The 15,227-nt window shown below is 49.8% G+C and overlaps 3 non-coding genes across 3 annotated transcripts; all 3 read left to right on the top strand.

The window, feature by feature from the left end:
* The first annotated feature begins 10,788 nt into the window (after nucleotides 1–10,788).
* Nucleotides 10,789–10,860, top strand: trnaq-uug (transfer RNA glutamine (anticodon UUG)). Its single transcript has one exon. It is a non-coding gene; the product is annotated as a tRNA-Gln (tRNA).
* A 2,679-nt stretch (nucleotides 10,861–13,539) lies between these two features.
* On the top strand, nucleotides 13,540–13,611 carry trnaq-cug (transfer RNA glutamine (anticodon CUG)). The gene has a single exon. It is a non-coding gene; the product is annotated as a tRNA-Gln (tRNA).
* Nucleotides 13,612–13,884: 273 nt separating this feature from the next.
* trnaq-uug (transfer RNA glutamine (anticodon UUG)) lies at nucleotides 13,885–13,956 on the top strand. The gene has a single exon. It is a non-coding gene; the product is annotated as a tRNA-Gln (tRNA).
* The last annotated feature ends 1,271 nt before the right edge of the window (nucleotides 13,957–15,227 follow it).

The following is a 15,227-nucleotide window of genomic DNA, read 5'->3' as shown; positions in this document are numbered from 1 at the left end:
GTCCATCGACTTGAAGCAATCCCAAATTCACTCTGCCTCTGCTGTACACCGCTCCCTGTAGCCTCTTGTGTTCCCGTGCATTGGAGTTTCCATACCAGGTGTGAAGCAACCGGTCAGGATTTAGTCCCGATAGATGCACAGAACATCAGGTCAAAGGCTATTGGTCAGAACTTCTCTGACCTGAAATGTTCACCTTGCTTCTCTCCCCACAGCCGCCGCCCGACCTGCCAAGCGTTTCCAGAACCTGCTGGTTTCAGTACTGGGTGGGGAAAGGATATTTCCCCAGAGGGCAGCTCAGCGAAGGAGTGCAAAGGTCCCAGAGGGTGCAGTAAATATTCCCTGCATGGATTTGGGATGAGGGAGTTCAGCTCCAGGGTCGGATGGGAGAGGTGGGGTTGTTCTCCTCGGATTTGGGGTGTGGGGTTTGACTGTGGTGGACAAGATGATGACAGGATCAGACAGGGGAGAGGAGAGGGGAACATCTCCCATTCACTGAGAATCCAGGGAGCAGGAGATGCAGGGCGAAGGACGTAGAGACCAGGGGTGATCCGTAATCAGGGAGAACAATTCTGATCCAAAACTCCCAGCTTGTCAGCTATCACAGGGGTTCTTCACAACAAGCTGGTCAGGCAGAGGAGGAAGATGCATCGCCTGAGCTCTCGGGGAAAGAGCAGGGGCCTGGGGCTAGTATGGATTGGATGGGCTGAAGGGGTTTCTCCTGCACTGGAACAATGGGTTTACCATTCAGAACTGACGTTGCTGGGTCAGTCATGGCCCCACCCACTGAAACAGGAGCAGTTCCCTTTAGCTGCACCGCGCAGGGCGAGGGCAACAACTTGTGTGGTGGCGATAATTCCCCATTCTAGGTTTTGCTCCAAAGGATACAGTCAGATCGCTGTTTGTCTGGACATCGATTAACACAGAACAGTACAGCACGGGAACAGGCCCTTCGGCCTACAGTGTCTGTGCCAACCATAAGATATCTTTATTAGTCACATGTACATTGAAACGCACAGCAAAACACATCTTTTGCGTAGAGTGTTTCTGGGGGCAGCCCACAAGTGTCGCCACGCTTCCGGCGCCAACATAGCATGCCCACAGCTCCTAAAACCCATACGTCTTTGGAATGTGGGAGGAAACTGGAGCACCCGGAGGAAACCCACGCAGACACGGGGAGAACGTACAAACTCCTTACAGACAGCGGCCGGGATTGAACCCGCGTCGCTGGCGCTGTAATAGCGTCGCGCCAGCCGCTACACATAATGCCAAATGAAACCAATCCCATCTGTCTGCACAGGATCCATATCCCTCCATTCCCTGTCTAAAAGCCTCTTAAGTGCCACTAATGTATCCATTTCCAGCACCTCCCCTGGCTGCACATTCCAGGCTCTGTGTAAAAAAACTTGCCCCCACACATCTCCTTTAAACTCACCCCCTCTCACCTTAAGTGCATGTCCTCCAGTATTAGACATTTTCTACCCTGGGACAGAGTCGCTGATTATCTCCGTGTCCATGCCTCTCACAATTTCTCTGCTTCAAGGTGTGTAGTGGTTACGTTACAGGATTGGCAACCAGACTACTGGACAACACATGCAGAGGAGTGTGTTTGAAACTCACCTGGACAACTGGGAAATTAAAATCCATGTAGGGATTTAATTTGGGACAAAAAAACATCCAGAGTAACGGGAACTGTGAAACCACCGGACTGTTGGAAAGAGGATCTTGGTCCCGATTCTCACAGTGGCGCAGCGGGTAGAGCCACTGGCTCATAGCGCCAGAGGCCCAGGTTCGATCCCGACATCTGGCGCTGTCTGTGTGGAGTTTGCACGGTCTCTCTGTGACCCCATGTGTTTCCCCCGGGTGCTCCAGTTCCCTCCCACATCCCAACGACGTGCGGGTTGGTGGGTTAATTGGCAGCTGTAGATTGCCCCCCCAGTGTGTGGGTGAGGGGTAGAATTGTAGGTGGAGTTGAGGGGAATGTCGGGGAGAATAAAATGGCATCATGTAAACGGTACTTGGGATCAGTACACACTCAGATGTACTGTTGGAAGTATCCTGACTGGTTACATCATGGTCTGGGACGGCAAATCGAATGCGCAGGAACGTAAGAAGCTGCAGAGAGTCGTGGGCTCAGCCCAACACATCACGGGCACATCCCACCCCACCATCGGGAGTATCTACAGGAGGTGCTGCCTCAGGAAGGAAACATCCGTCATCAAGATCCCCACCATCCGGGCCGTTGCCATCTTCTCACAGCTCCCATCGGGGCAGGAGGTACAGAAGCCTGAAGTCCCCACACCACCAGCTTCAGGAACAGCGACTTCCCTTCAACCATTCGGTTCTTGAACCAACCGGAACAACCCCAATCACTACCTCAGTGTAGCAACACTGGGACCACTTTGCACTACAATGGGCTTTGTTATTTTTTGTTGTAATGTGTTCTTTCTTGTATAATTTTGTATAGTGTATGGTTATTTTATGCTCCTCTTGTGAATGCTGCATATCTGATGCTCTGTGCCTGTGATGCTGCTGCAAGTAGGTTTTTCATTACACCTGTGCTCACGTGGCCTTGTGCAGATGACAATAAACTCGACTTTGACTTTGACTGTGAAGCTGGCAGACCCCGACGCAGCTGTCTGCTGCTTGGGACAAACATCTGGCCCACATCTGTGGACAGAGGCAGTGCAGGAAGGGGACCGACATTGACAGCTAGCCCTTCAGTGCTTCCAGTCGCCGGTGTCAGATCTGGGCTGTCCCGCAGCGCGTGTGTGTGGCCAACATGTCACCCTGGGTGTTCAGAGGTGAAGACTGCAGTGGTCGGCGTTCTCAAGGTTCAAGGCACAGCGCTCCCACCTTCAATCGTCACACCGTCGCCTGGGCTCTGGGCATCAGTGGGTGCAAGATGCACATGAAGTCTGCACAACACAGCCCCAGACAAAGTGGGAAGTACATTGTTGCTTAGAATTCACTCCTGTGGTTTATAGGAGCACGAAGTTATGCCACGGACTGGGAAGAAATCTTCGGACAAAGATCCAGCAATCCCGGCTTCCATCGGGAGTCGGTCCAACAGCTTCTGCCGTCATCAAAGCTGCCAAGACAGTCAGGAGTTAAATGAGTTTGTAGACAGAAGGAAGCAACATTCAAATATTTCATTTGCTTTTTAAAAAAGGATTGAAATAAGCAGTCTTGTTCCCAGGGTGTAAATATCAAATACTAGAGGGCACGCATTTAAGGTGAGAGGGGGAAAGTTTAAAGGCAACGTGTGGAGTAGGTTGTTTTACGCAGAGAGTGGAGGTTGCCTGGAATGGGTTGTCAGGGTAACGGTGGACACAGATATGACAGAGGTGTTTAAGAGGCCCTCAGACGGGCACGTGAATGTGCAGCGAATGGAGGGATATGGATTGTGTGCAGGCAGGAGGGATCAGTTTAATTTGGCATCATGGTTGGCACATCGTGGGCTGAGGGCCTGTTCCTGTGTCCTTCTGTTCTATGTTCTATGTCCCGTGTGTCAGTAATTTCTGGCAGGGGGGTGGGAGGAGCGAGGGTGAGGTGTGGGTGGGGGTGGGTGGTGTTGAGGGAGCCGAGAGTGGGGGAGAGTTGGGCTGGGGGGGGGATGTGAGAAGTAAGTGGGCAGTGAGGGCCTGAGGTGGGAAGGGTGTCAGCACCCGGGCAGGAAGATGTGGGGTTCGATGTGGCAGGGGCCGGACTTGGCCTCCAGGGGGTGCCCCACTGCTCCAGGGCGATCCCGCAGGAATAGGGATGTTTCAATGGGACGGTGGGTGCCTGGGACGGACATCCGGGGCTGGTGGTGAAAGCAGATACAACCGTGGTGTTTATGAGGTGTTTAGATAAGACGCATAAACATGCAGGGAATGGAGGGATATGGGTCATGTTCAGGCAGATGGCACTAGTTTAATTTGGCATCGTAATCTGGCACAGAACTGTGGGCCAAAGAGTCTGTTTCTGTTCTGTATTCTTCTTTGTGATGTAAACATTGGACCCTAGGGAATGTTAGGGTCCTGGCGTATTTGGAGGAACAGAGGGACCTTGGTGTACAAGTCCAAAGATCCCTGAAAGTGGCAGCACAGCTGTATTGTGGTGAAGAAGGTGCATGGGATGCTCGCCTTCATTAGTCGGGGCAAGAGTGTAGTGAAGTTACGGTGTAAATTTACAGAACGTTGGAGACACAAGAGACCGCAGATGCTGGAATCTGGAGCAACGCAGAAACTGCTGGAGAATTCAACGTGTCAGGCACAGATGTTGCCTGACCCACTGGGTTCATCCAGCAGTTGGTTTTTACAAAACATTAGGTTGGCCACAGCTGGAATGTCCTGTACAGTTATGGCGTACACACCACAGGAAGGAAGTGATTGCTCTGGACGGGGTGCAGAGGGGATTCACCAGGATTTTCCTGGGTTTCTGGATCCAGCCTGGAACGGGATGTTTCAGTCCTGAGGAGAGACGGGACAGGCTGGGTTTGTTTCCTTTGGAGCGGAGGAAGCGGATGGGGGAGCTGATACAAGATCTCATCAACATTTCCGATGATCTACCCTGGGCCCAGCATATTGACGCAATAAGGAAGAAGGCACGCCAGGGGCTCTACTTCGTTGGAAGTTTGAGGAGATTCTGTAAGTCACCAAATACTCTTGCAGATTTCTACAGAAGTATGGTGGAGAGCATTCTGACCGGTTGCATCACCGCCTGGTATGGAGGCTCCAACGCTCAGGATCGCAAGAGGCTGCAGAGGGTTGTAGCCTCAGCCAGCTCCATCATGGGCACAACCCTCCCCACCACTGAGGACATCTTCAAGAGGGAGTGCCTCAAGAAGGCAGCATCCTTCACTAAGGACTCTCACCATCCGGGACCTGCCCTCTTCTCATTACTACCATCGGGGTGGAGGTACACCGGAGAGTCACCAAGCTCCCTGCAGCATTAGACCAACTACCTGACGCCAAAACTGGTCCACATGGGAATTCCCTGACATAAATATTCAGGGCTGGTAATTGGTAATTGGTTTATTATTGTCACGTGTACCAAGGTACAGTGAAAAGACTTTGATTGCGTGCCATCCAGACAGATCATGCCATACATAGGTACATCGAGGTAGTACAAAAGGAAACAAAATGCAGAATATAGTTTTACAGTCACAGAGAAAGTGCAGTGCAGGCAGACAAATAAAGTGCAAGGGCCACGACGAGGTAGATTGGGACATAAAGCATTCATCTTTAGCGTGTGAGAGGTCTGTTCAAGAGTCTGATAACAGAGGGATAGCAGCTGTCCTTGAGCCTGGTGGTTCGTGCTCTCCGGCTTTTGTATCTTCTGCCCAGCGGGAAGGGGAGAAGGGAGAAGGGGTGGGAGGGGTCCTTGATTATGTTGGCTGCTCTCCTGAGGCAGCAGGAAGTATAGATGGAGTCCATCGAGGGGAGGCTGGTTTGTATCATGGACTGAGCTGTGTCCACAACTTTCTGCAAGATCTTATGGTCTTGAGCAGAGCAGTTACCGTAGCAAGCTGCGATGTATCTGACAGGATGTTTTTGAAGGTGCATCTGTAAAACTTATTATCGGGGCTGGAATTAGTAAACACAGAATCACAGAAATTTATAACACAGGAGGCCTCCCGCACATTGTATCCAAGCTAGTCAGGGAATTACTCCCAGTCTAACCCACCTCTCTGCAACGGTTCTGCAGGTCACAGCTCCTCACGGTGGGTCCTGCCTCCACTGCACTCTCAGGTTTCAGACCCCCAGCACCCACTGGGTGAAAGATTTATTCCTCACCTCTCCCCTAATCCTTCCACCAATTACTTGAAATTCCCGTCCCCTGGTTTTTCATGCCTCCTGCTCAGAGAACTATCTCCTACCTGTTTGCTCTCTCTCTGGTCCTCAGTACTTTGTACACAGTTCAATCTCCCCTCAGCCCCTTTATTCCAAATGAAATAGATGCAACACCTGCCCCGACACCACCCCATCACCTCCATCCAGGGACCCAAACAGTCCTTTCAGGGGAGACAGAGATTCACCTGCACCTCCCTTAATATCACCAACTGCATGAGGTGTTCCAAGTTTGGCCACCTCTGCATTGGTAAAACCAATGCAGACGAGGTGGCAGTTCCGATCGTAACCGCGATCTGCATCTCCCCGTTGCCGGTCACCTCAACTCCCCCTCCCACACTATCACTGATATGTCAGTCCTCGGCCTCCTCTGCTGCCAGGAGAATTCCAAGCGCAAACTGGAGGAACAGCACCTCATTTCCCGTCTTGGAACTTTGCAGCCTAACGGCATGAATATCGAATTCTCCCACTTTAGGTAATCCCCACCCCCCTTCGCCACAAACCCTAACATCTCCCCCCCCCAACTGTGCTTCTTCTCTTCCTCCCTTTCCTAGCCTCTTTATTTCCTCTATTAAACTGGGTGTAGAACCCCTGTGGGCTCCAGCTGATGCAGCCCAGAATTCTGGCACTCACACCCTGCTGAGCAGGGTTCAAGTCCAAAGCTGGAATGGCAGTAAAAGAAATGGGTTAGTGGAAGGTTTATACTGAACAACAAGTTCATGAAAGCACATTCCAAACAGAGGTATGGTGTACAATAACTCTTTCATACACACATTGTGCGTGAATTCCCGAACATGCCCAAGCAAAGGCCAGCAAATGTACTGCTGCCTCGTTGCTGAAGTCCCCCAGCATTTACCCCAGCAAATCCTCTTCTCACTGCCCAGTGCCTTCTCTGCAGACTGCAGACCCTACTGCAACCATGGATGCTCTGGTCTGTGCAGGGTGGGGAAGGTCGAGCTGGGCTCTTCCGTTCATGATTTGTGTGTTGTTAAATGTTTCACGTTATGTGACAGTGCTCCATCACTGGTACAACCCCCCCCTGCTATCGAGGGCATCTTCAAGAGGCGAAGCATCCGTCACTGAGGACTCTCACCACCCGGGACACGCAGTCTTCAAGTTACTACCATCGGGAAGGAGGTACAGGAGCCTGAAGAACCACACTCAACGTTTCAGGAACAGCTTCTTCCCCTCCGCCATCAGATTTCTGAACGGTCCATGGACCCATGAACACTGCCTCGTTATTCCTCTTTTGCACTTTTATTTATTTTTGCAAATTATAGTAATTACTATGCCTTGCACTGTACTGCTGCCGTAAAACTACAACTTTCACGAAATATATCAGTGATAATAAACCTGATTCTGATTCTGAGTGTTCTAAAACATTTTAGTTGATTTATTAAAAATTCTTTCAAATTAATAATCCTTTTTCCTTATTTTGGTTTGGAAAGCAAAAATGCTTTTGAATGTCAGAGCTGGAGTTCGAGCTTTGCCAGCTGTCGAAGCTGAGAGGGAACTTAGAGTTTCTCTTCTGTCGAACAAAACAACCTGTGGCCAATTGGCAACCACACTGGAAGTCCAGCAACACTTGCAAGAGATTTCCAAGAAAAGGATTTCCAACATTTGGACAGGTACATGGATAGGAAAGGTTTTAGGTGACGTGGGCCAAACGCAAGCAGGTGGGACTAGCTCAGATAGACACCTTGGTCAGAATGGATGAGTTGGGCTGAAGGGCCTGTTTCTGTGCTGTATGACTCTATGACTCTATTTGTGTTGTACCTGAAGCGATAGAAAACAGACGTTTCTGATTTATGGAGAAATCTGCTTACAGACAGTTCTCAGGAATGGAACCCTTACACATCCCCGGAACTGAGCATTGTCTAAAGCTGCCACATCGTGTCGCTTCATCTTTGTTATATGTTTTTTCAGTTCATTGACTAATCACCTTAACACTACCCATAATGAAACTAATGGAACACACACTGTATTCAGTCATTAATAAATCATATTATTATTATGACTAGCTTGAAAAATGCTTTAAAAATGTATTGGAGAATTTGCATGAAGTCAGATTTTCCCAGGTCAGGTCATTTGTCACCCACGGAGCCCCTGTATTGGAAATGGCTGGGATTGCTCAGTGGTTGGTCTTTTGCTCCAGATTCCAACATCTGCCGTCTCCTGTGTCGGCACGACACTGTTTGTGGTTCAACTCGCGTGCCCTAAATTTACAAACAGTGGATTCAGCAGCGTTAAGGTTCAACTGAGATTTGAACTTCGATCACCATGGAACCTTCACGCTCCCCTCAGCCGAGACTGTCCTCTTCACTGCCAGAACGTTTCATTCAAAGGGAACAAAATATATTGATGTAGGCAGTAGGGTTGGTGTTATCTCCATGGGCTTCAGTGAGGCCTTTGACAAAGTCTCACATGGGAACCTGGTCCAAAAGGTGAGTCCATGGGATCCAAAGCACTTTGACAAATCGGATTCAAAGTTGGCTTGGTAACGAGAAGCAGAGGTTGATGGTGTGGAAGGCTGTTTTTGTGACTGGATCAAGTGCTGGCGTCCTTACTGCTTAATGATTTGGAGGTGAATGTTGGGGGTATGATTAACAAGTTTGCAGATTTTGCTGTTATGTTGATAGTGGAGAGAATCAGGTTGGACTACAGAATGATGTTGGTCAGACAGTAAAATGAGCAGAAATTGGTAAACTGGTTATTATTGTCACAGGTACCAAGGTATGGTGAAAAACTTTGTTTTGTATGCCATCCATACAAATCATTTCACCACATCGGTACATCGAGGCAGTACAAGGGAAAACAACAGAATGCAGAATAAGGTGTTCCAGTTACAGAGAAAGCGCAGTGCAGGCAGACAATAAGGTGCAAGGGCCACAACGAGGTAGATTGTGAGGTCAAGAGTCCACCTTATCGTACTAGGGGACTGTTCGATAGCCTCATACTGTGGGACAGAAGCTGTCCTTGAGCCTGGTGGTGTGTGTGTTCAGTCTTTTGTAGATGATGAGGACATTAGCAGATGGAATTTAATCTTGGATCTTGGCAAGTGTAAAGTATACTGATAATTTTAGAATGACTGATCGGGGTATTGCATAAACGATGAATAGTGGAGCCCCAGAGTGTGTTGAGGAACTGAGGACGCTCAGTGTACAAGGCCAAGGATACCTGAAGATGGCAGCACAGGTAAAAAAGGTGGTGAAGAAGGCATAGGGATACTTGCCATCATAAGCCAGGGCACTGAGTTTAAGAGCAGTCAGGTTATGGTACAACGTTATAAAACATTGGTTAAGCCACAGCTGAGGTACTGCTGCTCTCCTGGTCACCAGAGCTTTGGAAGGGTGTGATTGCCCTGGAGGGGCCAGTGGGGTGTTGCCTGGGATCAGGGGAAAGAGGTTTGGAGGGATCTGAGGAGGATTGTTTTGCTCCCAGAGGGGAACTCTGGGAGCTGGTGGTGGAGGCAGAGACTCCCAACGTTTAAGTATCTAGGTGCATATTTGAATTGACACAGACCATGCTGGTAAATGGGATCATTGAGGTACTTGGTTGGTATGGATGTGGTAAGGCCTGTTTCTGTAACGTATTGTTACTCTGCTGCCCTGTACAGGGGTCAACTGATTAAAAAAATGAAGATAAGATCTCTTTATTAGTCACATGTACATTGAAACACACAGTGAAATGCATCTTCTGCGTAGAGTGTTCTGGGGGGCAGCCCACAAGTGTCGCCACGCTTCTGGCATCAACATAGCATGCCCAGAACTTCCTAACCTGTACGTCTTTGGAATTTGGGAGCACCCGGAGGAAACGCACGCAGACACGGGGAGAACGTACAAACTCCTTACAGACAGCGGCCGGAATTGAACCCGGGTCACTGGCGCTGTAATAGCGTTACGCTAACCGCTGCATGACCGTGCCTGCCCCACTAATTTGTTGTTGATGCTCAGATCACTTAAAGTATACAGGTATGCAATTAACTCTCAGGTTCCAATGACCTTGCACTTAATTCACTGACCCAGCTCTTGCTACTCAGTACACAAGATCACACATCCCACGACTTGGACTCGGGGTGTGTCCCGTTTGGGGTGAACTGACTTGGCTCACTTTGATGGGTCGTAGTCTTCCCCGAGTTCCATGGTTAGGGTTAGGGTTGTTCCTGGGTTGTCGCTGCCAATAAATTCAACGTTTCTTCTTTTACACTGACCTTTCCTGATGTCGGGGGTCCTCAACCCCCATCTGAGGTACTCAGACGCAGGAGGTGAACTGATTGCTGCTGAGACTTGCCCCGCATGGGTGTCGTGACCAAGTCTTCCCACAGAGGTATCTCACGGTTCTAACCATGGCCTCTGGTTATCACAGTGACAACACGGCTTTCTGCAACTGTCAAGGCCTTTGATACAATGGGAGATGTTTCAGAGTATCTCACCTCACCACAACCAAGTCACTATTGTTGTTTTCAATCTAAGTCTGAGACTTTGGTTCTCCCACTGAGAATAAGTAGGTGGACCAACTGTTACTGTTCAACTCCATGTCCCCCTCTCGTAAAGATCAGGTTTCAGTTTGTACCTCACACTTTAATTGCCACAGATGACATCTCATTACCGTTCTCGCTTCTCAGTTCTGTGGTCGGCCAACACTGGAGAATACTCTTCCTGTTAAGCAGTTCTCAATTCTCTTCGCATTGAGAACTTCCCTTGCATGCGCCTGTTCAAATTAAAACTAGTCTGCTGTTCCAGGATGGCCGTTTTTAAACTCTTGCTGATATAAAGTTGGCTTTTTTTCCCATCATACTTTACAGAGATTTATTTGCTGGCTTAGGGCTACAGTACAATACTTTCCCTTCTTGGCTGAGGTCATTCATTCTTGAATGTGTTTGCAGGAGCTGGCAAGGAACTTCAGCTGGAATGAGAAGTTCTGATGTTGAGAGAGAACTTGCTGAGGGGAGTGTGCAGGTTCCATGGTGTAACGGTGAGCACTCTGGACTTTGAATCCAGCGATCTGAGTTCGAATCTCGGTGGAACCTTAAAAGTTTGGTGATTCGACTGTTGGGAAATTTAGGGCCTGCAAGTTGAAAGGCCAGGCTTGCTGACAGCGAGGAGATGTAGCTCTTTTGTTAATGTCAATTAATAACCTCAGCCTGCCTTCGTTTTCCCCAGCAGGTGACAGGCGTGCTGCTGGTGAGTGCACCTTGAGGAGCACTGCTTTCACATCCAGTGAGTGGTGACTGCTTGTTCTGCTTGGTCAAGGATCAGAGGTCACATACATAAAGGCGAAGAGAATGAGTGACAGGAGAAAAAGCTTTTTATACACGTTGTGTGGTTGAAACCTGGACTGCCCTGCCTGTGGTGTGCTGTAGGTGGGTCCCATTGTGGTTCTCGAGGGAACGGGACTACACAATGGGGAAGAAACACTTGCAATTGTTTCGCTGAGTGTTCTGTGGAAATTTGCAGTTAGCGGGCATGAGTCATAGAATCAGAGTGATTGTAGCACAGAAGCAGGCTATTTGGCCCATCGTGTGCAGCTCCCTGTTGTTCTCCTGTCCATCCTCCGTGGTCTTGCATGTTTTTCCTTCTTGCTGGTTTCATATAGAATATAGAACATTACAGAACAGTACAGGCCCCTCCGCCCACAATATTGTGCTGACATTTTATCCTACTCTAAGATCAATCTAACCCTTCCCTCCCACATAGATCCCCATTTCTCTATCATTCATGTGTCTATCTAAGAGGCTCTTAAATGTCCCTAATGTATCTGCCCCCACAGCCTCTGCAGGTAGTGGTTTCCACTCACCCACCACCCTCTGTGTAAAAAACTTACCCCTGACATGCCCCTTATACCTTCCTCCAATCACCTTAAAATTATGCCCCCTCGTGTTAGCCATTGTCATCCTGGGGAAAAGTCTCTGACTGTCCACTCGATCTGTGCCTCTTATCATCTTGTACACCTCTATCAAATCACCTCTCATCCTCCTTCTCTCCAAAGAGAAAAGCCCTAGCTCACTCAACCTATCCTCATAAGACACGGTCTCCAATCCAAGCAACATCCTGGTAAATCTCCTCTGCACCCTCTCTAAAGCTTCCACATCCCTCCTATAATGAAGCGACCAGAACTGAAGACAATACTCCAAGTGTGGTCTGACCAGGGTTCTATAGATCTGCAACATCACCTCATGGCTCATGAACTCAATACCCCGACTAATGAAGGCCAACACACCATACGCCTTCTTAACGACCCTATCAACATGCACAGCAACCTTGAGGGATCTATGGACATGGACACCAAGATCCCTCTGTTCCTTCACACTGCTAAGAGTCTTGTCATTAACCTTGTATTCTGCCTTCAAATTCAATCTCCTGAAGTTTATCCGGGTTGAAGTTTATCACATTTATCTGGGTTGAACTCCATCTGCCACTTCTCAGCCCAGTCTGCATTCTATCAATATCCTACAGCAACCTGCTACACTATCCACAACACCAACCTTTGTATCATCAGCAAACTTACTAACTTCGTGGGGTTTAGTGCAGGAATGTCTACAGGCTGCCCAAGGCTGACTCCGGGGTTCCTAGCAAAGTTTAGAAATGGTGCAAGGGCAGGAGGGCCATTGGATCGGAGGGATAAAACAGTGCGGGTAAAATGGCAAGTAGAGGACAACTTGCAACACACAAGAAGTGCGGGAGGAACTCAGCAGGTCAGGCAGCATCCGTGGAGAAAATAAACAGTCGACGTTTTGGGCCGAGACCCTTCATCAGGACCGGAGGGGAAGAGGGCAGAAGCCAGAACAAGAAGGTGGGGGGGGGGGAGGGGAGGAGCACACGCAGGCAGGGAACAGGTGAGTTCAGGTGAGGGGGAAGGTAGGTGGGTGGGGGAGGGGGAGAAGATGTGATAGGCTGAGAGGTGATAGGTAGAAGAGGCCAAGGGCTGAAGAAGAAGGAATATGGTAGGAGGGGACAGTGGACCATGGAATAAAGAGGGGCGGAGAGGAGATGGGCGGGTCGTCAAGGCAGGGGAAGGGAGCCACAGGAACAAGGGAAGACGAAGGAGTGCGGGAGGGGAGAAGAAGGGGTGGGGTTACCAGAAGTTCGAGAAATCGATGTTGAGGCCGTCAGGTTGGAGACTCCCAAGGCAGAATATGAGGTGTTGTTCCTCCAACCTGCACCCGGCCTCAACGTGGCAGCAGAGGAGGCCGTGGACAGACATGTCAGTGTGGGAGTGGGATGTGGAATTGAAGTGGGTGGCCACCGGGAGGTCCTGGCTGTTGCATTGCTGGTTGCCACTGGAATATCCCCCTCGCTGGCCGCCGGCATCATCCCTACGGCTGGTCACTGTCCGAGGCCGAGGCAGGTCGTTCCCACCTCAGTAACAGGGCACTGTGGGCTCAGCTGATCGGCTGATAAACTCCTGGAGCTGCCCGTTCTCTGTACAGTTGCCCATCCCGTCCCTCTCCCGACCAGCCTGACCCCCACAGCTGTTCACTGCCCTTCCTCAGCTGCCTGGGCAGTGGGGAAAGCATTTTCAAATGCTCATCCACCTTTGCCAACTCCCTCTTCGCTCTGCTGCTCTGTCTCTCTGTCAGCTCACACACACCGACAGTCCCGCCGACCTCACACGGCCATAAGTTGCTCCCTCCTGAATGTGCAACAGAACTTACTTCCTGCGGTCTCCGGACAGCGTTGGGCCAGGAAAAGCAGTCAGCATTTGCTGTGGTTCCATGGTGTAATGGTGAGCACTCTGGACTCTGAATCCAGCGATCCGAGTTCAAATCTCGGTGGAACCTGTTTGCTGTCAAGTGCTGTGCTGCCCTTGCGGGTGCATGCAGAGGTTGTGCCTCCGAACTGTTGATGAACCAAAGCAGCCATCTGAGCTTTCACTGCCATTCGTTTCATCCAAGGTCTCAGTCCAACTCCACGGGTCCTGAGATCGTTCCCTTCTTGGTTGAGGTTGATCATGCTTGGTTTGAAACAACTTTACACTCGGTGACAATCCCCTCCAACTGGAATGAGAGGGTCTGATGGTGGGTAGGTGGAGTGACATTGACTGAGGGTCTGCAGGTTCCATGGTGTAATGGTGAGCACTCTGGACTTTGAATCCAGCGATCCGAGTTCGAATCTCGGTGGAACCTTCATGCTTGGTGATTTGGCTGTTGGCAAATTTAGGGCATGAAAGTTGAAAGGCCGGGCTCATTGCAGAGGAGGCTCTGGCTTATTTGCTTTGATGTGAAGTAATAACCTCATTCACCCTTTTGTGCTGGGAAATCAGACCAGAGAAATCAACTCAAACAGCATAGATACAGGCCATTTGGCCCACCATGTCCATGCTGACCATTGTACTTATCTATACTAGCACAACTTATGTCTACAAAGCCTGTAACTTTGTGCCTTGGCAATTCTATTCTTGATTCTTCTGAAGTGTTGTGAGATTCTCTGCCTCCACCACCCCCTCAGCCAGTGCGTTCCAGATTCCAACCCCCCTCTGGGGGAAAAATTCCTCCTCCTTTCCCCTGTAAACCCAAACCTCACCCAAACCTCTGCCCTCTGATACCCTCAACACCTCTGCCACAGGGGAAAGATTTGTATCTCTGATCTATGCCCCTCAATTTTGTATACCTCTTTCACAGTCTCCCCCACCCCAGTCTCCTCCTCCCCAAGGAGAACAAGTCCGGCCTATCTCGTCTCCCTTCTTCGCTGGGATGTCCCATCCCAGGCAACGTCTCCTCTGCACCCTGCTCAAGATGCCAGCATCTTGTGTGTCCGCTTCCCTGATGTTACATTCTATGCCCTGGCTAATGACGGCAAGTACGTTGTACATGCACTCCAGTACCCGGAACACAACAAGATCTCGCTGTCCCTCAAGATCATGTCCCACCCTCAATCCACCCAAAATGTAGCACCTCATCTACAGCTCAATGCTGCCCTGTAGCCCACCACTGTCCCCCTCCCCACCTGCCACCTTACGTCACTGTGACCTTATTCATCACACCTCCGACATTCACAGACAGCAGAAAGGGGGTGGTGTACATGCACCTGTCTACATCAATGGTGCTGAGGTCAAGAGGGTTGAGAGTTTCAAGTTCCTGGGAGTGAACATCACCAACAGCCTGTCCTGGTCAAATCACGTAGATGCCACAGCCAAGAAAGCTCACCAGTGCCTCTACTTCCTCAGGAGGCTAAAGAAATTTGGTTCGTCCCCTTCGACTCTCACCAACTTTTATCGATGCACCATAGAAAGCATCCTATCTGGATGTATCATGGCTTGGTATGGGAACTGCTCTGCCCAGGACCACAAGAAACTGCAGAGAGTTGTGGACACAGCCCAGTGCATCACGGACACCAGCCTCCCCTCCTTGGACTCTTTACCTCTTGTTATCTTTACTCTCGTTATCTTGTTGTAGCA

This window comes from Pristis pectinata, chromosome 37, assembly GCF_009764475.1.
Source record: "Pristis pectinata isolate sPriPec2 chromosome 37, sPriPec2.1.pri, whole genome shotgun sequence".
Classification (NCBI taxonomy): Eukaryota; Metazoa; Chordata; class Chondrichthyes; order Rhinopristiformes; family Pristidae; genus Pristis; species Pristis pectinata.
This window is presented reverse-complemented; position numbering and strand designations above follow the sequence as displayed.